The sequence below is a fragment of the Strigops habroptila genome, chromosome 1 (genome assembly GCF_004027225.2).
Source record: "Strigops habroptila isolate Jane chromosome 1, bStrHab1.2.pri, whole genome shotgun sequence".
Taxonomy (NCBI): domain Eukaryota; kingdom Metazoa; phylum Chordata; class Aves; order Psittaciformes; family Psittacidae; genus Strigops; species Strigops habroptila.
The window spans coordinates 90,470,442-90,494,296 of record NC_044277.2 but is presented as its reverse complement, the minus strand read 5'-3'; the positions used below and the strand labels follow the sequence as shown (position 1 = coordinate 90,494,296).

The following is a 23,855-nucleotide window of genomic DNA, read 5'->3' as shown; positions in this document are numbered from 1 at the left end:
TTAAAAATGTAACTTTACTCAGCCTTCCAGAAAGCATGACAGAATCTGGAAGTCACAAACCAAAAGGGAAAAATGGTACATTAATGTTCTAACCTCTGTCAATGTTTTAAATCTGGAAACTGCTATTCTTTTAAGCAAGACTAGTAGTTTCAGAGGGAATATAGGTACACTATACTTAAACTAAATTGTGCATCATTCATATTCTGTTCATTCAGAAATTCAATGTAAATTCCACTTTAGGGAAAAGAGCAGAAACATGCTAAAGTGTGCATATGATGATCAGGTTTTGGAAGACGGAACTTTATTACCTGCACACATTAGCCACTTATTTCATATATGCATGACAGAAAGCCTGACTGGTTAGTGCTAGGATCAAACTTCTGATGAATATTTAAAATGTGATAGAAGACAGCTCCATAATTTTTTCTAGGAATAATCTTACATCCTAACCATAGAAATGTGAACTGCCCACATAGAGGCACACACACAGCTCTGAAAATGCCATTCCCTTTCATGGTTGTAAACCAAAACAACAAGTTATTTCAGCAAGATCATTTTCTGTTTTCTGCTTGTTCCTACAAATAAAGGCATGGGCCTATCCCATCTTCAAACAACAAAAAATGATTTTGGGATTTAACAATAATTTAATTTGTATTAACCATGGTACAACATAAACATTTTCTTCAAAGCTGAAGCACAAAGAGGTTATGCACATTTTCCATGTGTGGGTTTTTTTGTGTCTGTGAGCTGCTGAGACTGCTTTCATTAAAACAAAGAAAAAAACCACTTCCTGTATGAATCAGTTTCATACTTAAACTGCAGGATTCTTCATTTAATGGTTTACTTGTTGATTGAATTAATATGGATGTTTAGCAAAGGTGGACCAACTAGAAAAAAAATAGAGCAAGAGGACATGGAATACCATTACACAACAGAAACAGGGAAAAGCGAGACCCAGCATAGTGCCAGAGCAAACAGATATGACATGAGAACTTGTACATTTTTCTCCTCATATTTCCATCAATATTAATTTGTGACATGCTCCCGTGTCCTGTGAAGTAAACACAAGCTTTGCGGCAGGACTGTGAGAACAACCTTGCTTAGAACTAATGACAGAAAGACATAAAAGACAAAGTACATGATTTTCAGCTGTGGTGGCTGATCTTGGCACTGTCAGTGTACCTCATTCAAAAATCTGCCTTGATGAAGCCAGGTGTTCACTTAAAATGTCCTCACAGTTGATACTGCTGCTTTTCTGACAGTGAGCTACATGGTGAGCACTCTCTTGGAAAGATGGCAGGATGCATGGGAAACTGGGTGGTAAGGCTGGTGCCATAGGACAAGCCACTTGCTGCAGCTGGGTCACCAGAACCAAGAGAATTCCCATCACGTGACACTGACAGACCCAGGGGATGCCCAAAAAAAAAAAAAACAAAACAGCTGGAGGGACAGATCTGGTACTTGGACCATGGATTTGGTATCCCTACGTATAGGGCTGTAGGGCTGAATGGCAGCTCTAGGCTTCATTCCATCCCAAAGCTATAATGAGCTCCACATGACAAAACCTCACTTGTAGGTGTCCAAGGTTTTCTGGACACCCAGGAGGTTAAGACACTTTTGAAAATGAGACTCCAGTCTTTCGGTAGATAAATCTTTTTCTCTGCCTTAGGTGTGGGCTTGGTACAATTGTTTCCTCTGAATGCTTCTCCCATTGCAATAGAAATCACCCTACTGACTCAAGTTTAATAGGATTTGAACTCACTGCTGTTTTCTGCCAAGAAAGCAGAATCTTTTAGCTTTCTGTACACAGGAAGAGAGATGTTAAAATTAGCCACAAGCAGTATATTGCTCCCTGAATACAAGAGAAAGGTACTGCAATTTGCTGCACAAATGAAATTAGTTAAAACCATTGAATCTACAAGTAACAGATTTAAACAAAGTGCTCTCTGGTTTGCCAAGGCAACCGCCGTGCACACAAGCATCACACAAAAAGCAAAATGTGTGCATTTGGGTTTTGTTCGATCAAATGAGAACCACTGCAGGGTCACAGCAGATAGCACCGTTACTTATTTCAGCATCCTACAACCAGCATTGAGATGCTTTTTAAGCCGTGAGGCGCACAGCTCGCAGAGACCCAGATGACTTTTTCTGGGCTTTTTATTGCTTCTGCTGGTACAGTAACCATTTCTGCTGTTAGTACCTCAGATAATCCCTGTAACATTTCTAAGGCCAGTGGAGGAACTGAAGGTTTTCCACCAGTTCAGATTTTATTTTGTTTCCTGCAGCATGGCAGGTCTAGCAATTATAAAATGATGAGCAGGTAGAGAAGAAAACACTCCCAAGGCTTCTGCTCAGTTGGATTCTGTTCAAACTGTGAGACATGACTGCAGACCCAGGCCCTACTACATCCCAAATAGGTTGTTTCTGCTTCCCATTCCCAGGCCAGCAGAAGGGTCTGAGTGAGCACCCAAGTGTCTTACCATGGCTGGGCACTGGGGACGAACTCCATGACGCTGGGGGGGTGGGGTGCGGAGGGGAGGCTGACTCCCTTCTTTGTGTGCTAGTTCAACTCACTAACCAGCAGAAAAATGAGCCCGGCTAAAGAGAAGAGGTTGGAAAGGTGGTGAGGGCTGGAGCTAGGAAAGGAGGCACAGTGCAGCCAGGGTGGAGATACTGCAGAGGGAAGGCAGGGAGTGGGGACTTGCCATTGCAGACAGTGCACACCAACATTTACAGAACTATAGCACTGGTGCATGCAGAATCCTAGGATTTCTCTCTTTCAAACAGAAAACAGTACGTATTTTTAAAATGCAAAATTATTTAGAACCATGAGTAGAAGCAGAATTTATGTGGACTGATAAATGTTTTTTGGTCTTCTTTACAGAGAAATAGCTCTGTGAGCAGCAGATCTGATGAGCACTTGCATTTCAGTGTTTCCTTCCACCACAGACACTCTGGTATCTCGTAGGCTCCATGTTCTGGATCCAGCAGCCTGGAAACCTTCTTGCTTCTACCTGGCCACCTACTTTTGAGAACTTCCCAGACACTCAATAAATCCCAACCCACTGTCAAATTTGGCTGGAACAGACCATGAGTTCATGAAAGACTGGTCACATCATGTGGAAGGAGAGATTAATAATTAATACAGTCTGTCCTAACGCATAATGACTTTTCATTAGGAAGCCAGGCCGACTTTTGCTCTTCGTTATATAGCTGTAAGCCCAGAATTACTCTGATTTACCAGCTAACTTCAGTAACAGTGAAGAATAATCCTAAATACCTAACTGGACTGATGTATATACACCACCTAACTATTGCAGTTATTTACCTATCAGGTAAGAGTGCATGTTTATGAGAAATAATGGCAGCAGCACATATTAAATCTTCAAACAACTCCTCACTTGCGTTTGGCAAATTAAACATCTGAAAAAGGAGGTTAGAATTCGGAGTACTGCATGGTATATTTTAATTTTCCCTTTTCAGAAGCACACAAGAAATAAGAATATTTAAACACATTCTGGAAAAACCTGTACTCTGTTGCCTAAGGTGCATTATTTTCAGAGGACATTGCTAATCCAAACATCACAAAATAAACAAAGCAAAATGAGGTTCTTTTGTTACTGACTACTGCTACATTATAATAAAAGAATTATAAATCTGGCTTCATTTTTTTCTATCATTGTTTTCTGCCTACTTTCGTATTCTATTGGATTAGAAAAGATTAATTTGGTTTAGTTTTCTTTCTAGCCGCTTTTCATGTCCTGGCTCAGTAACAAGGCTCCATTTTTTAGAAAGAACAAAGTCAACATCTTCCATAAATTTTCCATTCATGCTACATTTGCTTAAAAGAAAAAACAACCTTAATATTTGGATTTCAACTAGCTAGCAAAACAAATTTCTCAGTAAGTGACAACACGTCTTCAAATAGTTGTCTTCAGCCCATTTTTTAACACTTTATACCACTTCATTGCTTCAAGTCCCAGATCATTTATTCTAGCTAGCAACTTGAATTCTTGCTCTTACCCCATCATCGACTCCTCTGACAGGAAAACCTCTGTTGTTGTCAATGGAGGAACAAGATGTGGCTTCATGTTCAGCAAAACAAAACAACCACCTTACGGGCCTCCCCTCAGTGGCTACTATTTAGACTGAATCTCCTCTTGCCTCAAAAGCCACCTTGCTGGTCAGGGCAGCATCAATGTCTCCTGGGGAAAGCAGGGAAGCCAGCTCCAGACGTGCAGCTTCTCCTAACTTTGTACTGGGGAACTTGTGCTGTTGTCCACCTAGCAGCTACCCTCTGTGAGATTGGGCTCAGCTGCTGGGGCAAACCAGTACCCTCTTCTTGTCTGACCCAAGGGCTCCTATGTAAACAAAAATCCCCAGGCAGGCCACCCACCTTCTATCCTTAATCAAGTGGATTTCTGACCTTTCATTTCACCAGCTGGAAGCCAGCAGCTAAGTCACAGGAGGCTTCCTCCCCAGTAGGTCCCACCCTGTATTGCTCCAGCCCTAGACTGGGCTGTAGTGGGCATGGCAGAAGTGGGAAATGGCTAAAACTCTGGGCCTAAGAAAACAGGGACCAGTCCCCCTCCATGTAAACTCAGGCAACCCACCTATCCTATCTCCTAGCTGTGGACTAGAGAAAAGATGACTGCTTTTATCTGCTGTTTCAATCACAAACTCTTTCAGTGGTCAACATGTGTTTGCGCAAGACCTGGCACAATGGGACCACACTATTGTTTGGAATCTCTCAGTCTTACCCTCATACAGACAACGACAACTAGAAATAAATGTATTCTTGGATGGGGCTTTGAGCAACCTGGCCTGGTGTCCCTGCCCATGGCATTGGGCTTGGAACTAGATGATTTTTAGGGTCTTTTCCGACCCAAACCATTCTACAATTCTTACGTTCGGTCTCTTTAAAACCTGTGCACTGAATGCAAGTGTTCTGCAGTAGATCGAGCTTCATTTTCTGAAGCACACAGCAGTGTGCTTTTACCCATAGTAACTGACATTTGCAGTAGCTTGGTTTTAGTGGAGATCAATCCAATCCCTTCTAATAACAACATAGAGTCATCTTGGATGACAGATTTTAGCCGACAACTTAATTGATCATACTGATAGAGATTTTGGGAAATATTATTCTAGCATAGCAACACAAATCAAATCAGACAAACAGACCCAGAGAAAGGTGACTTTCCCAGAAACGTGGTTTTACAATATTCAAGGGTTGTGAATGTTATTTTGATACAGGGCAAGGAAAAGCAAATTTAAGAATAATACAGTAAAGTCTAGAAAACACAACAGCCAGGTTCTGTCGCCATTCCCTAAACTCATTAGCTCCTTTCCCTGTGAAAAGTAACACTGAAAACTCCTCATGCTCTAGGGCAGTAATGGCAGAAATTCCCTAGCATTTTGTTCATGGATCACTGTCAGCTTTCTGAATACTCTCTGGTCTACCCCACCGCCCTGTATCACTCACGAACCTTTTAAGGCAGCATAGCTTTGCAGGCCATTAGCACTCTGTGGAGTGTAGCTGAGAATCACTGCTCTTGATAATGTGACTTCAACAAATCTTGAGTGGACTAACAACAGAGCTGCCTACATCCAAGGTCAGGTTGTTCTGCTGGCTACAATTTTGCATTTGATTTCTAAAGCTGGGGCAAGTGGAATGGTGACGAATCCAGTACCTGTTCACTTAGAAGTCACTTACTTAAATATCAAACCACTAACTTCTGCCGTAACTCCTGGGATTTGCCTCATCGGTTCAATCCAGAGTGCCCTGCTTTGGTAGCAGCAGCCTGGAGAAAAGCATTGAGCCCTATCCGAAGCCTTCTCCTGGAGTCAGATTGCACAGTAACAAGGAATTCCTGGCACTGCGGTACAGTAAACAGTTCTCCCATGTCCAGGATATAACACCAGAACAGATGATAATAAATAAGCCACTTCAACAGGGCTGTGAAAAATGATCCGTGACATATCTGTAGTGAAGCAAATGTCATCTCGGTACAGGCTTGTCTGGATGCCTACAGGAGAGCACACAAACCGTCTGGCTGAAATTTGCAGCCTACTACTAGTACGGTGCTGTGAGCATATTGGTGACTGACTAATTCTGCACAGCGGTTCTCTACCTACTGAGCGCTCTTTCAAGCTATTAGCATCATAGCATATCAAACAGTCTGTCACAAACCTGTTTATCACCCCTTTCTCAAATTCAGGCAGGTATCCAGCAGCAACTATTCAGTATGGATCTATGCACATGTGTTAGCTCTCTGGTAGGCTGGACCACGGCATCTAATTCCGGGCAGAATTACAGCCTCATGTATTTTGAGATCACTACAGGCATGTGGGATTAGAAGTGAAGCTCTTTACATTAAAAGCCTCTCTTCATGCTCACTTGAAGAGCTAGTCACAAAAGCTAACTTCAGCCTGGTGAGACCGTGTTTCTTTCTACAGGCAGTGGAGAAGTAACTCCAATGGAGAACAAGGTGATCCAGTACAGAAGCTTAACTTAACTGTACTGGTGGCCCACTCTCTATTCACTGTTGTCTAGGGAGCCTTTGCAAATACCCCCTCCTTTTATGCTGCCAAATCCTAAGACTATATTATGAATCTCATAGTATTTGATGTTTCTCTTCAAGGCCCCTTTTCTGAAGTAATTTAGTTTTATAGTAATCCTGCCTTTTGCTAAGTACACATACATAATTATTATAAAATATATATGCCTTGATGGGGTGGAGAACACTTGAAAGTGTGAAGTCCAGAGACTTAAAAAAAAAAAAAATAAATAACAAAAAAAAAAAAAAAAAAAGCAAAGGGGGGGGTGGGGGATGTTGTCAAAAGGCAAAATAAAAGTAAACAAGAAGTTACTACAGCTTGGTTTTTTAAAGACAAATTCATGATGTTTCAGGGCTTGACACTAGCAATACTCAGCTCTGTCTTACTGCAATAGTCTAAGATGCCATTTGAAATTTGCACAAGGAATACCTCCATTTGCCTTGTGTCTTGTTCCAAGGGGGTTTTATAGTATGTTCAATGTTTGGTTTTCTCAAATTCCCACATATATTAGAATTCCATTCTATTTGTCATTTGAAGACAACATTAGCTTTTTATAGCAGATTGGAGAAAATCTTGCTTCTTTTTAATATCTGCACACCTAAGAACTGTTATAAGGTTTCCTAAAACAACATGAGTATTGCTCTTGATTAACAGACACACTTGCTTTAAGAAGGACTTCCAAAAGGTGTATTATAAAAATCTGATCATTCTCAAGAAAATATTGAATAAAATGACCATTTCAGAAGTCATTTCAAGATCTTTAAAGTCATGTCTAAAAGTCTGGATCTTGTTCAGACAAAAAAGCAGTCTCAAGTACATGCTGCCATTTTTTAGCTGATGACCTACCCAGCATTAAGCCAATATTTTAAGTCAGTTTCTATTCTCCTTCATCTGGATAATTTTTATGGAATTCCTCTTGTATTCTGGTTATGACCATTTGATGAAAATAAGGGAGCTGTTCCAACATTTTAGAATAATCCACTTTTCCAAAGGAACTGATGACTCAATACAATTTACCTTAAAAACACCAAATTTAAGGTGATGAGGATTTTATTTTATTTCAGTGTTAGGTCTCTTTAAACTGCCCCAGACTGGGTTTTTAAAAGTTAAAGCACATAACTAGTTAACCTTCACATTCTCTGATAAGCATGAATTAATGGAATTTATATTTAGTTCTTGGAAGAAACTTCACAAGGGGATCTCCCATTCTACACACTGCCATTCAACCAATAGAAATAACTTGCATGACATCTGGACAGGTCTCCAGCTCATGATCTACAGATAAGAAATCAGTACTCCAGAGAACACCACATCTTGCCGAGGCAGGTGAGTCCTAGGCTCAGCTACAATCACCTCTTTGTTTGATAGTGCTTCAGGTTACAACCTTTATTAGAGTTTTCTCATTTTCTGTATCATTAGAGGAAGGGAACAAAGGGATAATCAGCGCATACAGGAAGGAGTCCATGACCTGTTTTCCTGACCCTAACAGCTATGTATCTTCATTGTCATACAGCAAAGGGCCACAACATACGGACCAGAGGACATAGAGGAGATGAGAAGAAGATATAACAGAAACCCCCTCTTCTGCACTGTATTCTTCACATATAACTTCCCTAGTATTTTCAGAAATAAAACAAAATATCCATTTTGTTTAATATCCTATGTGGACCACAGAAGTCTATTCTGTATATTCAGTATACATTCAGTCTGCATTTTCTTACACAAAGCTATCGAACCTTCTCTTAGCCCCAACCTCTAGTCCATACTAAACACAATCATCTGGTTTTTGACATGATTAGCAGAGCGTTGATGTAATCAACTTTCAGCTATTCAATATGTATACAGAGACATTTTGTTTTCTGTTCCTCTTTCTAGACTTATTGTTATGGTGAATAGCATTCTTTATTTACCCTTGAAAGGAGGATGAAGAGTCTCCCTAAGGGAAAAAGAACTTCCTAATACAAAAATAGAGTACTAGAGAATACAGGCCTGGCCTGTTTAAAAAGAGATAGACATGGCATGTAAGAAACAATGGGAAAATGCTTTTCTTCTTGGTAAATTAAGGACACAAACAGCAGACTCTACTACTCCATTCCAAGGGGAAAACAGAGGAAGCTTATACCTCCAGTCAAGTCTCCAAACATATCCTTTGATCTTATTGTACTACCCGAATCCTGCTATACTCTGACACATGCCATAGTTTCCTTAAGCACAGGTGCATGCATTTATACACACTCAGCAGCAAGACCTTCATGACTGTCATGTAATTAGTTTATCCATATTCCACAACTTAAATTGGTACTCTTCATACTGCTGGTTAATATATAGATCTGACACACAAATACACAGAGAAAGATGGGAAATAATTGTTAAATACTTGGTTTAATTACCCACAGTGAGCTCTGAGCTGCCACAGCTGTAGGACTACCTTTATCCAAGCTAAAGATGCCAGAAAAGTTAAAATATGTATATACCATGTCAGACAGCCCTACATGGTAGCTCTGTGTATGTGGGAACATGAGTTTTAAGACAAGGCTATAATCCCAGTGGAGAAGTCCTCCAAATGGTCAGTTAAGCAGCTGGCTGCAAGGGTGGGATTTGGTTCAGGATTAAGGCCTAAGGCATGGAATATGCAGCAAATGCCTGAATTCCTATTACAGTCAAAGGAGACCTACACAGTATAGTCAATGAAGCTTATAGAACCATCCTGCTGACAGCTGGGAGGTGCCTACTCCAAGGTAAACTAAATCACTTGGTTCCATAAACTGTGATGGTTTAACTTTCACTGACTACAATGGGAACATAACTTTGGTTCTGTGAATTTATACATAAGCATCTACAGTTGCATTAGGTCTCTAGAAACCTCATTTAGGTGGTTTAATCCAGGGCCAAACTCCACTTCAAATGGTAGGAGGAACCCTGCATGGAAGATGACTTGCAGAACCAAAGGCTGTGTTAGAATTATGAGACTTAACATTTGGATGCGCGCAGTGAACAAAACCTCTGGGCTCACCAGTGAACCACACATTGCAGATGTCGGCTGCACTACTCCAAGAGACACAAATGTCAGAAGCTGCTTGATATTGTATCAGACCTTCCAGAAGACTCTGGTAAAGAGGCACTCACATGAGTGACTTTATATACAGCAGAGTTCTGAAACATTTCCTTAGTTGCTGTGTTTGGCCATGCTGACTTAAAGATTGACAGTCTGATGAGAAAAAGGACCAACAGTCATATGGATCACTTCAGGTGCATGTGGTTGTGGAACATGACACTTGGTACTCAGGTCCAGTGAATTGCAGGAGGCAGCCTCAAGGACAACATCCCATCTACCTTCACAACAATACACCTCAAAAGGGTATCTTCTGAAACAGGGCTTGACAGCAGAGCAGCACAACAGTGTTTATGGGCCTGTGACATGCAAGCACATCAGCTCTATACCAGACATCCTGCTCTGTGACAGTAGCAGTGGTCCTGAGTGGAGGTCCCTCCTAGTTGCCAAATTCTAGCTTAGTGCTACCCACAGCTGCAGTCCCACTGAAGCACCTGGACCAGCATCTAAAGCATCGGTTCTCAGAGCAATAACTCTAGAAACATACAAAAAAAGAGCAGAAGGTGTATTTGAGTTAACTGGTTCCTCCCATTCCTTTCCTTACCAATCCCCTTCTTACATGAGAATATGTCATCAGTCTAATAATTACAACACCCACATCCCTATTACTATTAGAAAAAAAAGGAAGGTAGATGCCCTTTATGTGCCTTTCTCAAGTCCTCTGCACATTTCTTGCTACTCCCCTACCCATAACCTGCCAGAGTCAACCTATTTCCTCACCTGATGACTCCATAAAAACTCCCCGCAGACACTGTCTGCAAAAGCCTTTTTCTTGCACCACAGTGGAACCAGCCTGCAACAGTTCTATTCATAGTTCAAGAGAGAAAAATCTTCTCAGGATTGGAGGCTCCTAGGTGAGCAGCTACAATACCTGATCCAAATGTTTCCCTTGTATTATATGATCAGTGAGAATGTGTGTTTTCATTTGCATTTTCACCCTTTGGTTTGCTGCATTTGGTAAATACTGGCAAAGTAAATGTTAAGATGTCAGCTATCTCTTCTAGGAAGTGATTGACAGTCCCTAAGTGCTCTGGGCTTTTTATAACCAATGTGACTGACAGCTTTTAAGTGGAAGCAGTTCGTGCAAGTTTCAAATGTTAGTTGTCTGCACGAATGATGTGGAATATTGGCTTTTCTAGTACCTATCTAATGGTATTTCCTCCTGCGTTGGCAGTCGCTCTAAACCCTCAGTTGTTAAAAGAAACAAAAAAAAAAAAAAGTCTGTGTTCTCTGCTCTGCACATTTCTAAAGCTCTCAGTCTAACAAAAGGCAAAGTAAACCAATGCCTGTATTTTAAGTTCTTGCATTTCAAAGCAGTGCAGAAAGTAACTCGTTTCTCTTCATATCAGGCTTAAGTAAAGATGATGTGTCTTGTACAGTAACATTTCTATTTAATAATTCTCAAGCATTTTGCATCAAAAACACTTTCAAGAAACCCAACAGTATTATTGTTCCATCAATGCATCCAACCAAAGCAGTTAGCAACTGTGCTACTAAGTCCATTATACCTCTTGCCCTGCCCCTCTAATAATTAAGGCAAACAGGTACACTAAATATTATACATAAAATTTAAGGTAAATACCAGAAATGTACATGCTACTTCACAAATGAATGTGACAAAATTAGCACCTTGTACAGTTGTGCATTTGAAGTCCAAGCACAGGTGAAAAACAAAATAGTGTATTAGGCACATGAACAATCATTCATTTCAATGCACCTATTTTACTTTGCAACAGACAAGTAATTTACGTGCTGTTGGTAAGCACATTTCAACCATGAGATAGTAACTTATAAAAATGTTGCTGGCCATTCTTCCCAGCAAAGAAACTGAGGGATCCAATAGCGGTCATTTACTGAAAAAGTTTCCCAGAATAGATTTGAAGTAGAAGTAGTTGAAGAGCAACCCGGTTATCAAAAGTTGCAGAAATATCCTTCATGTCATGTATACTTTTACACTGAAGGACTTTAATTTTGTACTTCTTTCATGCTGTGTTACTCTGGAAATGTTTTCAGTGTGGGCACTTCAGTGTGAATCAATCAAAATACATCTTGTGCTTTCTGAATAAAGCAAGAGGATAGAGGCTTTACATAAAGCTTGGCTCTCAAGGGAAAAAAAAAAAAAGCCAGTTTTCCCTAGAAAAAAGGGAGCTAAGCAAGGTCCCTTTGAACTTGGCCACCATGACAAAAATCAGGTGAAAGTGCACTCCCTCGATTCTTCAGTTTTCCAACCCCGGCTCAGCACCACTAACACCCATCCTCCAAGAGAAAACATCCAGGTACTGACTAATAGCAGGGAAGACACAGACTGAGCCACCAGGCCATGAGCCAGCAAGACAGACTCAGACTTGGCATCAAAGCAGTGCCTGTACCCTGTGTTCCTCACAGCCCTGTGGCTCAGGTGAGCCATCCAGGACATCTAGCATGGAAGAGAGGGAACCTCGCTCTTCACTTCCCTAAGAATTTCTCTTTGCTGAACTGCATGTCAGCCTAGAAATAACCTTGGGTGCTCAAGAAAGTGAAGCTGCAGAGTCAGTGAAAACGGATGGTGTGGCGCTATTTACATTTCACAATGCCATCAACATAAAAAGATTACTGAGTAATTGTTAGGATACAGAACAGACCCTTCCAAACCTAGAAATAATGGATTTCTCTTAGTGGAGAGCCTCTGGTTTCCTATGAAAAATAAACCAGTTCTCTATTAAGTGATATTCCACCTCACTTTCTTGGATGTAGTACAAGATTTTTTATAGTTGACTTTTCTTGTTCAGTTACATGACTTCAATGTGTTCAGGGTCTTTTTTTTTTTTTGTAAAGGAATGTAAGTGACCATCATTTGTTAACCATACAATATAATCTACCTCAGAGAGTAATACAATTTCCTCTTCTTTTCAGCTTCTCATTTTTCTCAACTTTAATGTGGTTGTGTAAGATTTTTCCCCTCTCCAGAGGGCAGGCAATAACCAGATTAGGTTGGTATCTTTATGACACTGACCTTAAAGTTCATTTAATTTTGTCTCCCATCTCCCCCCTCCACCCCTCACTCTTTCTTTAGTCCTTCCCAATTCATTTTTCGCTGTTGAATATCCCTAAAAAAAAAAAGAAAAAGAAACTGGACACAGATAAATCATTTTACCTCAACATTTATCAGTGTGAAAAATTAACAAATCACTGCCCAGCAAATGTAGAACATTACTTTAGTATTAACTGCATCCATTTTCTTTCTTTTTATAGAGAAAGAATTTCACCTTGAAAAGGGCCAGAATACTTGTGCTGTTTCCTTTAAAGAAAATAAATGAACTCATTTAATCCTGCTAAGATAAATAGTTTTCCAAGTTTTGGAGATCAATGCTTTACTAATACTGTATTTAGGTACTATAAACAGTTAAAACATTTTGGATTTCCTCTGAGTAACTGACTCGAATACATGCAGCAAGAGTGATTAATCTAAGCCACATTATCTCCTGGAAATGTTCTCTTTTTATCTCTGTCTTTAAGGTTGCAGATTACACACCAAACAGAGCTAGTGAAAGTTCTACAAAACTACAAGTTGCTTTCTCAATTTTTCAAAACGCCATGCTCCCCACAAACAAGAGGCAGTAAAAAGAGGAAGAAACATCTGCAGATGAGTGGTTAAAAAAAAAAGAAAAATGTCCCACCTTTAAAGGTCCCCTACAACCCAAACTGTTCTATATAGCAGTGGTTTAAGTATCTATATCATGTAACCTGAATTTAGGATACTTTCAGCTAAATTTTTCCTCCTCAAACCATTCACTTCAGCACTAATATGCACCACCTGCATTTTTAGAGGCTAGAAAACCAGAATTAGGTTCTGACAGCATGCATTTGCTAAAATAACATATTCATATACTTTACTTGCTACATTAGCAAAGATTTAGCTAGAGATGATTTATTACAGAACACACTACTTGGCATCTGCTAGACACATTGGATACTGCCAAGGTTAGCTATGCAATTTTCCCTGACTCCAATGTCTATTCCAGGAGAATAATACTAAGATGAGGAATATGTGTTTTCTAATGGGCATACAACCATTACAACACAATCAGCAAATAAGATACTCTTCTGAGATTATTTTGTTATCACTCCAGTACAATTCTCAAAGGCGGCCTAGGAAATAAATTGTGAAAAGATAAGGATAGTTCTAGATTTTCACAGAATTCTTCAACTTACCATAACAACCGCAGCTACAAAAAAAGTCAGTGAGTAGGGCAGTAGCAGAATATGAATTCCTGAGCCATGAGACAGGAGAAGATCATGCTTTTCAAGTTCAGCAATGCTGGTTTCTAAAGTTGGGACTTTCACCTGGTGCATTAGCATACCACGAAGCAGCCCAACAAGATTCTAGCTAAGGCACTCAGTAAAAGTCTAGCATCCAAAGAGATGTGGTATATATAAACACAGAATCAAGAATTTTGTCCCCGTTTTGTACTGTGGCCATGCGCTGCTGCGTGGGATGGTTCTTTAAACCCCAAAGTACGTGACTTTGGAAGAATGCAGGTTAGATAGCAAATATCTGCCAGGTTATCTGCATTCCAGATAGAGACGTTACCACTTAGTTTTGTTCTGGTTCTAAATGATGGAATTTCTTTTCGTTCTTCTAACTGGGCATTATCTGTTATAACGAAGTAGGCAGATCAGACCAGTTTTCCCTAGGACGCTGGAGACAAAGCTTCTTTCCCTTCTTACTGTAAGTTTCTTGCATGTTCTGTTGACTGCCATTTGGTATTGTTTACAGACAGTGAAATTTCTTCATGATAGTGGGGTTACACAAAGGCTCTGTGTCCTCCCTGACTCAGATAGGAATATGTGGTAGGACTGGAGTGAGTTGGCTTATTCTGAACTGCTGAGGGACCTAATGAGACTAGGCAAAAGGGTAAGGAAAGGTTAGGTCAGAACAAAAGTGGTGAATTAGTTAACAGCAAATGGCTCCTTGGCCTGAGTATGGACAGGAAGAAACACTAACAGAAAATGCCTTCTTTGGTTAGGCAAACTAACATATGTTTAGAAACCATGCTAAGGAAGCATTTTGGTCTCAGCTTAGCACAGGCCCTGTGGGTAGCCCCATTTGTTTATTTTGCCTTGAACCTTCCAACATCCCCTTTGCACAAATCATCTGGCCTTCAAACTCTTGGGTACTGTCCTCTCTTCAACCACGGCTTGCTGGCTCCTTCACAAAGCTACAGGCCTATTATATTTCAGCCTGCTTGTCATAAAGCCTAACAAGCTATTTCAATAGCTTCCTCACACTCCAGAGTTACTGAGCTTTTAGTGCTTCCTCAACCTTACTTAAAAGAGACTGTTATTGGAAAACCTAATACATTCAATATGACAGGGCTGGGTTTACAAATCTACTTGTCTGGTTTCTATTGACATTTAAAAACAATTGTTGGTGACAAAAATGTAATTATTCCTAAATGATGGAAACAAGGAGCCAGGCGTACTGAATGAACTTTTTTTGAACCTCTATTCATTTCACTTCAGATTTTGGCAGAGGTTTTTGCTGGTTTCTATTTTATCCTAACCAGTTTATCCATGTTCCAGACTTTATATGTTCTGTGGCTGTAAAGCTTTCCTGTGGAATTCACTCATCACCACAGAATTGTGCTGGAGAAACCCAGCATGCCTCTGAAAGAAAGGAATTTTCTTGCACTCACATGTACAGATAAAGTTGAGAACATGCACTGAGCATATGCTGACATAGCACACGCTCTCTCATTTTCAGGCTTAAGTTGCAGTTCTGAAAGGTGTGAACTACCTCATCTATCTCAGTTAGGGCTGGAAGGATTCCCCTCTTCCAGACTGTAGAATCTGCTGATTTGTACTGTGCCATGGAAATTCGGCATTTTTGCTACCAAATTCCCTGGTTTATTGTAGTCTAATGTTTTCTTCCTCCCAAATTTGCTATACAGCTGCCTCTTCCTCTCCAATTGCGGTGGGCACAGATTAAAATGCAAGGAACTCAATTTAAGTGTCCATTTAAGAAAAAACATCTACTGTAAGGGTGATAAAGACACTGCCACAGGTTCCTCAGAGAGGCCATGGAGTTTCCATCCTTGCAGACATGTTCCTGTTGGCTGTAGCTGACAAAATGAGAGCAAAGGCTGGTCAGCACATTTTCTGTCATTCTCTAAGAATAAGCAGGTAGGGATCTGAAAGTACTTTAGAGTCACCATCACAAGTTTCACAGTGGACCAAAGAGAATTCAAGATATGCTTCATTAACAACTGGAAATGAACCGGGGGTGGTGATAGTCGTGAAAATCAATCTTCAAAACCATTAAGAAATGAAAGCTACCTGTGAGATACCATGACAGCAAAAGTTCCCAAATTGAATGAAGCATGAAAATTGCTGGAAGAGTAGGACACAGGTGGGAGTCAGAAATCTTTTTGCCTAATTTTGTCTCTGATGCACTGAAATGACTCCAACAAATCTTTTATACCCTTTGTGCCTTTGTTTCCACATCTGTAATTCAGATCACAGTTAACCTGTAACATTCATGCCATAGAGAAAGGACTGAAGGGTTTTTGAGGTCTAAGACAGGGTGCAGAAAATACAATTGTTAAAAACAGTTTCCTAAGTGCTCATATCAATAACAACTCTGAACAGTATTTCAAAATCAGGAAGGGTAGCCTTCAGACATGGGCCCATACAGCTGGAACTGAAGCAGTGTGTCCCCAGGCTAACCATTTCACAAAGCCTGGGACCTCTCTTTCGCTTCCAGAAGCACAGACTATGTACAATACTATGCTATTAATCAATGCCTAACTGCAAAACTAACAAAACCAAACAGTATCCAGACTCCACACAACTGCAACTTCTTCCACCTAAACCACGAAGATCCAATAACCTCTCTGATTAGTAGGAACGAGTGTTACAAGAGTAACTAATCCACAAAGTAATAGAGTGCAAGAGTACCAAACTGCCCAGAAACACTCCGACCACAGCACAGGTAGGAATTCAGCCTTAAAGGACACAGCCTCACCAAGAAACAATGCACCATGAGCAAGCCAATCCCAGGGAACACTGAACGTGATGCAAGGAAACACGTATTACTGCACAATTAATTTACATTCCCACCCATTAAAACCTCATCTTTATAAAAAAAGAATGTGAAAAATAAGATAATTCAGTTACCCTACTAAAACATTGCAATATAAAATGTTACGTAATGGTGTCCCTAAACTAGACTCAAAGATTCATTTCCTTAAAGACTTCAAGTGCAAAGCTGTCAGTGGCATTAGTATTAACTAATGACAGCAGGAATTTTGTCCCATTTGTAACAGGCTGTCATGTTTTCACTATCTGCGAAAAGCTGATGTAGTTAAGCCATGGGAAATATAAGAAAGTTACTGGAATTAGTGAGGGTGCATATGTTTCTAGGTTTCTAGGAAGGCTGAAGTATGAGAATTTCACAGATGTGGGAACTTTTGATAGCGTTCCAGTTGAAACAAAACTTGCAACAAACCCTGTAGAGAGGTTCATTCAACACAATGAGCTAACCAAGAAAACAGTCATTTCTGGCTAGTTGCACTGATATTAGCAGCAGCTGTGAACTCAGTAAACAGCTCTGTTTTCTGGTTGTCAAAGAACTGCTAGAGCAGATGTGAAACTCATCAAAAATAGGTCACAAACAGCAAACATGCAAGGGAATGCATCAGTATCGGAGTGATCTGAAAAGAAGTAACGCTGGAACATCTCACAACAGTGTTTATAACCCAGAAGTGTACCCAACACAGAACTTCATCCGACAATAGGCTGCTTCACCAAATTCTTATGACAGGACCTTACACACGCTGCACTGTCTGTGTGAATAAGGGTGCGGTGCTTTCGGCAGCTGAAGCATCAGACAGAAGAAAAGGTACTGAATTGCACTTGGCTTTCCTTTGAGTTCGGTTTTCTGAGAGGCTTTCATTCCTGCCTTTTTTCCCCTCAAACTCTATAATTAACCCAGACTGAGGTATTGCAATGAGCCAAACATGGAATTTGCCACTACAAACAGATTACAGGCTCATTCTGTCTGATAGGCAGCCCTCCTGCAATAGCCATTCCTCCATGGACAGGAATAGTGGCCAGCACAGCGATTTAGTGATTATATTCCCATTTTTTAATTTTTTTTTTTCTTTTTTTTTTTTACCCTTGCCTTTTTAAAAGCTTACAGGACCCAATTCCTCGGAATTCCCCCATATGGAGATTCACTTGGATCTACTTCTAGGACTCTTACAGCGCTTAAAACACTTAACTTTATTACCAGGTATATAAAGAAACAACATTTAACTCTAAAAGGTGCAGATTAAGAAAAATAATGTACTTGGGCTATAACAGGATTAAACAAGGAACTGACATGTCCTGTCATTCCCCTGGCAAGCCTCCATGGCTGGCCTTCACCAACACAGGTGTGAGACAGTCTTTGGCCAAATGCCCTCAACAAGCTGAGTCGAAGCACCATAGCCTGAAGGAGGCTCGAATACTTCCCACATCAGTCAATTCCAAGGCGAAGACAGACACTCTCCCTCTTCTTGTTGCTTCTACTTCCATTACAACATCAAGTTCTACCCCTCCAAGACCTCATGACTTTGTATAGTTAAGCATTAATAAAAAGAAGGGGCTAGTCAGACCAAAAAAAATAGCTGATGGTATAGTTACTCCATATGTGTCAAGGTCAATTCATACATTTAACTGAGAAAACAGGTCTTCAGTAAGTATTTAGCAACTATATCCCTTCATTTAAGTTGTAGTGGCTCAAAAAAAATCATTTAGCACAAACATTGAAGAGACTTCACATTACTGATGTTTCAAACCAGAAACCAGGCTTCCAAAACTTGTTTTCTTTCCTTCAGGGGTGGGGGGAAGCTCATATCCAACTTAAAAGAACCCCTTTGTGGCTTACATTCACAGTTGGAAGCCTTTGCTGAGGCAAATCTATGTTCATTTTAGCACAGAATCTAGGGTGAAATGCGGTAAAACTGGTGAGATAACTTTAATAACAATGATTACGTTTAAGTGACAATGCTAGAAGGTGGTTGTTTTTTTTTTTTTAAGCTAGTGGGCTTTTATTTTTATTGTTCATCTAAGCGAGAACTCAAAAATACTTACATTTCCTACAGCTACAGGTGTGAATCTTGGAGGCTGAAGCATGATGCTGCACTATGCTCTTTTGAAGAACAGTTTTCTACCAAAGGCGGCTGCAGAGGGAGAATAGAAAGCTTTCCTACAAGGACATAAAAGGATCGTTTCATTCTTTCAGAAGAAATCAGGCTATGTACTTGCACTCAGCTCTTGGCCAGATTGTTCCTTCCCCTCCCCGTGGGGCAGCATATTAAATGCATTTAGCTGCTGTTCTCTGACTGCCAGGAGTGCTTTCGTTCATTCCAGTGGTGATGTGAGTTTTCTGAGCGGCATGGGTGGATAGGGACAGGGGCTGATTTAAACTTTTGCTGACAAACTATTTGAGAAGATATTTTCTAACCCTACAGGTTGCAGCTCATGGGTAAGATCTCACTTCCAAAAACAGAGCAATATGCATTTTTACCAAGTAAATATAATGCAGACAAATTAGATGGTAACTATTTCAGAAAACCTGGCAGAAGTTCAGTTTACGCAATGCTTTCCAAATGTTCCATATTTGCAGAACAAAGCTGAAAAGTCTGATCTTTGTAGTTTGAACTTGTCTATTTAGATTACTGTTCCTTTTTGGCCTGAACAGAACTTTTTTATATATGAATTCTGTTTTAATCCAGCAAACCCAAATAAATCCCAATGCAAACAGAGAACTGTCAGCTCTCGAGGTTTGGCTCAGAATGTGGGGCTTCTGACATTTGAACTCTGGTTTCTCAAGTCACTTTGAGACACATTTGGGCTGGACTCAAAATGAATTCCATAAACTCCTTCCCTGGATTTTTATTGACTTAGTGACAAAGAAATCCTTCCTCAAAGACAACTCGTCAACTGTTAGTCATCAGATCCTCAGTTACAGTCAGACACTGAGTTACCTTTTGTACTCTAATCTGTTGATGGATTGTTTAAACTGGTGCTTACCCCAAATTTCCACTAGCTGCAGCATGTTTTGAAAATGTGAAATGGCTTACTTCAACTTGCCTGCAATGATCTGTGTATGTCTAGTAGGAAGCATAAGGATGTGAATGATTAATCACATTCTTCCTAGTAATTTAGAAGTGTTGATGAATGCCAGGAAACATTGTAATGAATACTGAAAAAAAAATAAAATGAAGGCAATACATTGGAAGCCTTGCTGTTGCTTTCAATTGAAGCAAAGTAATTAAGTCTGCTAATTAGACTTTACCTTTTAAGAAAATAAACAACAATAGATACATTTCATGCACTGTCCATATTTGTGTGCAAAAACCATAAGCTGAGCACATACGACTATAGCACACAATCATTCATTGTCACAGCAACCTCAGCAGCTTTATCTCAAAATTGGTAATGAACACAGGCATACACACAGGCAAATAATTTCTCTTCAACAGACATCTTTCAGCCTCTCATTTACTAAGCAGCTCTGTACTTCAAATGCTTACTTTGATGAAATAAGCAGAAATTATATTTCTGTCATCTGCAACCAGGAGATTGTGTAAGGCTCTGCCTGTATTCTGTGATGGGGTTCACACAGTCTTTCAGACAGATCAGAGGGGAGAGTTGTACCTTTGCACTCGGGGGGGGAACAAACCCAAAAAACCTAAACACTCCACATAGTTCTTACGATTATTTTGAAAGTGTTATAAGCTGCTAATTATGTACACCAGGAAGCTGTGAATTAAGGTTGAGGATTTTCTCTGAAACAATTCAAGGAGATTTTGTTGCTCTGTTCACGCTATATTATTTTCAACCCCGTATTTTATAGAATTGCTTGGCTTAATACCTGTACAGTCTTATGTCCAATAAATTGCAGATTTCCATGAACTTGAATGAATTTGAGAGTTTTAGAGTTTATACTTTAAAGAGCTAACAGGAAAACTGGAAAGTCAGAGCCCCAGAAGATTTTTTTTTTCCTTCACAAATGCTCAAAATTAAGGCGGAAGCTCTGCTGACACCCTCTCTAGTGTTGGCGGCCTTGTATAGGGATAGTATTAAAAAAGAGATATAGCAAAACCATTAAGGAAAATAGTTGTCTTTTTATTTAAAGCTTCCATCAAAACACTTAGAAATTGGTAACAAACTGGTAATAAATTCTGGCAAATGGGAAAGAAGTGTCAGGAGGGACAATTATTACTGTTAGTTTAATTCCAAAGTGTTCCTAATTGGAAATACCACTAAACCCATTCATGCATACAGAAGGAATTTCAGTATATTGAACTGCATTGGCTCCAGAATTGAAGCCTACTAAGCCTAAAGCTGAAACACAAATTTGACAGATGACAAGATTCCCTCAGGGCTCACCTTTAGAGGCAGAACACCAAAGGACCTTATAACCACCACACTGAAAGGCATTCAGCTCAAGATATTTGTGTCTGCCCTGCGTAGGTACTCACAAAGCAAGTCAGTGTTTAAGAGGGTTAAGTACACAATGAGCAACTAGTAAATCTGCTATTATTTCTGAAGTGGAAGCAGAAAAGGATCAAAGAAACAATCTTCTTTAAATGGAAACTACAAGTTTACTCTAACTGTGTTTGAAGCTATATATTAAGAAATCGTTCAGAGTTCTGTCAAATTTACTGTGATAGCTGAGTGGGGTACTAAGACCCTGCAAAAACAAAGCAGTTAGCTTTCACATCAAATTTATTTTTACGAGGTCCACGTCGAGACCAGAGCCAGAATACTGGGAGAATTTTCACATGAGTATACACTGAGATAAAATAAAAAGAAAAGCCAAACTAAGCAGCATTAAAAACACCCCCACCAGACATCCCACCCACCCTCCAGAATGACTTTTCATTCTTTTCAGAGTTGAATGCTCCCTTTTTCAGAATGGAAACATTCACAGGTTGCTTACACCAATTATAACAACTTATAAAAATGTTGTTGATTACAATAAAGAAAAACAAGCAGCCAGGACAGTAGTTTGATATTTGAGACACTCCCTGCCCTTCTGCAGCTCCTCTATATAAATCATGTCACCTCTTAGTTTCACACTTCAGGTCATAATCCGTGGACAGCAGGGCTGCCCAGTTGGCAACTGGCAGGTTTGACGAAGCTCAGTATCAGTGACAGAGGAGTAGATACCTCACCTGACAATAGTGTGTCTGTGTGTGTCCATCCCTGCATGAGTTTGCAAAGGATTAAAGAAACCTCAAAAAGCAATAAAGGAAAAAATACCCTCTTCCTTGTATAATGGCAACAGATTTATACACACACACACACACACTCATAAAAATTTACATCTTTCTTATCCCTCTGTGCTTACTTATTAAGACCTTGTGGTTGAGGAACATGGTCAGGTAAAAAAAATGAGCCTCATGCTATGAGGAAAGAATTCTATTCGGGAACTATCAAGCACCCATTTCTTTTTGTCCTTTCCTCCCCACTCTTTCCCTGCACAGCACTGTTGCTCTGAAGCAGTACATTTACAGGACAAGTTGTAGCCTTTTTCCTGAAGATTAAGCACAAAAAACTCCAGTTGCAGCATGAGTAACATCCAAGTGTAATAAACCATTTCCCCTGTGCAGCATCTGCATTTGCTAAAATAAATTACTAAGATCCAGCATAAAGCATGAGGTGAAAGTGACTACACTGTGAGAATGTAACAGGCAGATGTGTCACTACACTCCATGTCTACACAGACAGAGAAGATTTTTAAGCTGCAGATAAAGATGAAGCATTGTGCCTGGTGGGTTACGCAGCAATATGCCAACAGGAAAAAGAAATCATCATCCAAATAGCTGGGATGCTACAAACATCAACACAGGGCTTAGCATGTGGCAAGAGGACAAGCTAAACAAAATTCCCAGAAAAACATGTACAGACACATGAAATCTACTTTAAAAAAAACATAAATTTCTAATTCTGTACATTGATAGGTAGCAGTCCAAAGAGGATCTTTGGTCCCCTGAGTAAAGAGTGATGTTGTCTGTGCCCTCTTGGGCAAGGCCTAGCTCAGGCCTGTGGCTGGCATTCTGCAGTCCTGCTCCACAGACCAGAACAGTAATGGCAGAGGTGTCTGAAGCAGCATAAAACGCCAGGGGAGCCATAGCTAAAGCACAATTATGGTATACGTGCATGTTCCCATGTGATCTCTTAAGTATATGTGGAGACAACACAGGGTCAATTGTGCTTTTTGTTTCATCCTGCATCTGCTGTAATGCTCTCACAGCCACAGAACTGGGGGGAATAAAAACCCCAATTATAGGGGGGACAGAAAGCACATTTTCAATTGTCCCATGAAACATTTAACTCAGCCTGGGAGTAGAAGGTTGGGCTGCTTACTGTCTTCCCATCTCCTTCAGCTTCAGCGGCAGTCTATTGCCAATGGCCTTCCATATTGCACATCCTTAAGAGCTCTCCAGGGATGAAGCGGCTCTGCCCGAGCTTGAAATGAGCAGCTAGCAAACAAGGTCCACCTTCCCACAGAGACAGAACACTGCAGGGCAGCTAAGAGCAGGAGGAACTGAGAAGAGACAGATGATCATTCGTAGCTGTCAGCCTCCCCTTCTCAGCACTGGAGTGTAACAGATTTACACAGTCTGGTTGTTCCCTTCTGGTTGTCCCAGAAGAGGAGGAGGAACACCCTAAAGTCCAATTACAACACAATTAACATCCCCACTGCTGTCCCTGCGCAAGGCAAGGCAAACACATTGATTTGGCATCCACCAACCCTGACCAAGCGAATTTCCTTCCTCTCGCAGCACATGGATGCTTCCGTTTCACAAGAGATACAATCAATGAAAATGACTGAAAGATCTGTAAGCATCTGAACACTCAGTCTGGGCAGTCGGGGACTAGAACAACATGGAACATACCCACCAAGACCTGAGGCTCACGCTGCTTACGGCAGAAGTGAATTCCAAAGAAAGCAGCATACAAAAGGCAGGTGTTGTAACCTTTGCTACAGGAAATTGTGTTGAAACTTATAATCTGTGCAGGAAAAAACCCAGCAAACATTCAGGATTTCCTTTTTAATGTTCTAGAGACTAATTGAACGGAGACAGCCCTGTTCAAGCCCTAGGCAACACTTTATGGCACATGAGGGATGCAGATTCAGTTTAATTTT

At 40.3% G+C, this 23,855-nt stretch overlaps 1 long non-coding RNA gene across 1 annotated transcript in view; it reads right to left on the bottom strand.

Annotated features, from left to right (window-relative positions):
• The window catches only part of LOC115616199, a 28,962-nt gene extending 20,950 nt beyond the window's left edge, over window positions 1–8,012 (bottom strand). The window contains exon 1 of the long non-coding RNA XR_003994229.1: window positions 7,405–8,012. This is a non-coding gene — a long non-coding RNA (uncharacterized LOC115616199). The remainder of the gene's footprint in view (window positions 1–7,404) is intronic.
• Window positions 8,013–23,855: the final 15,843 nt, after the last annotated feature.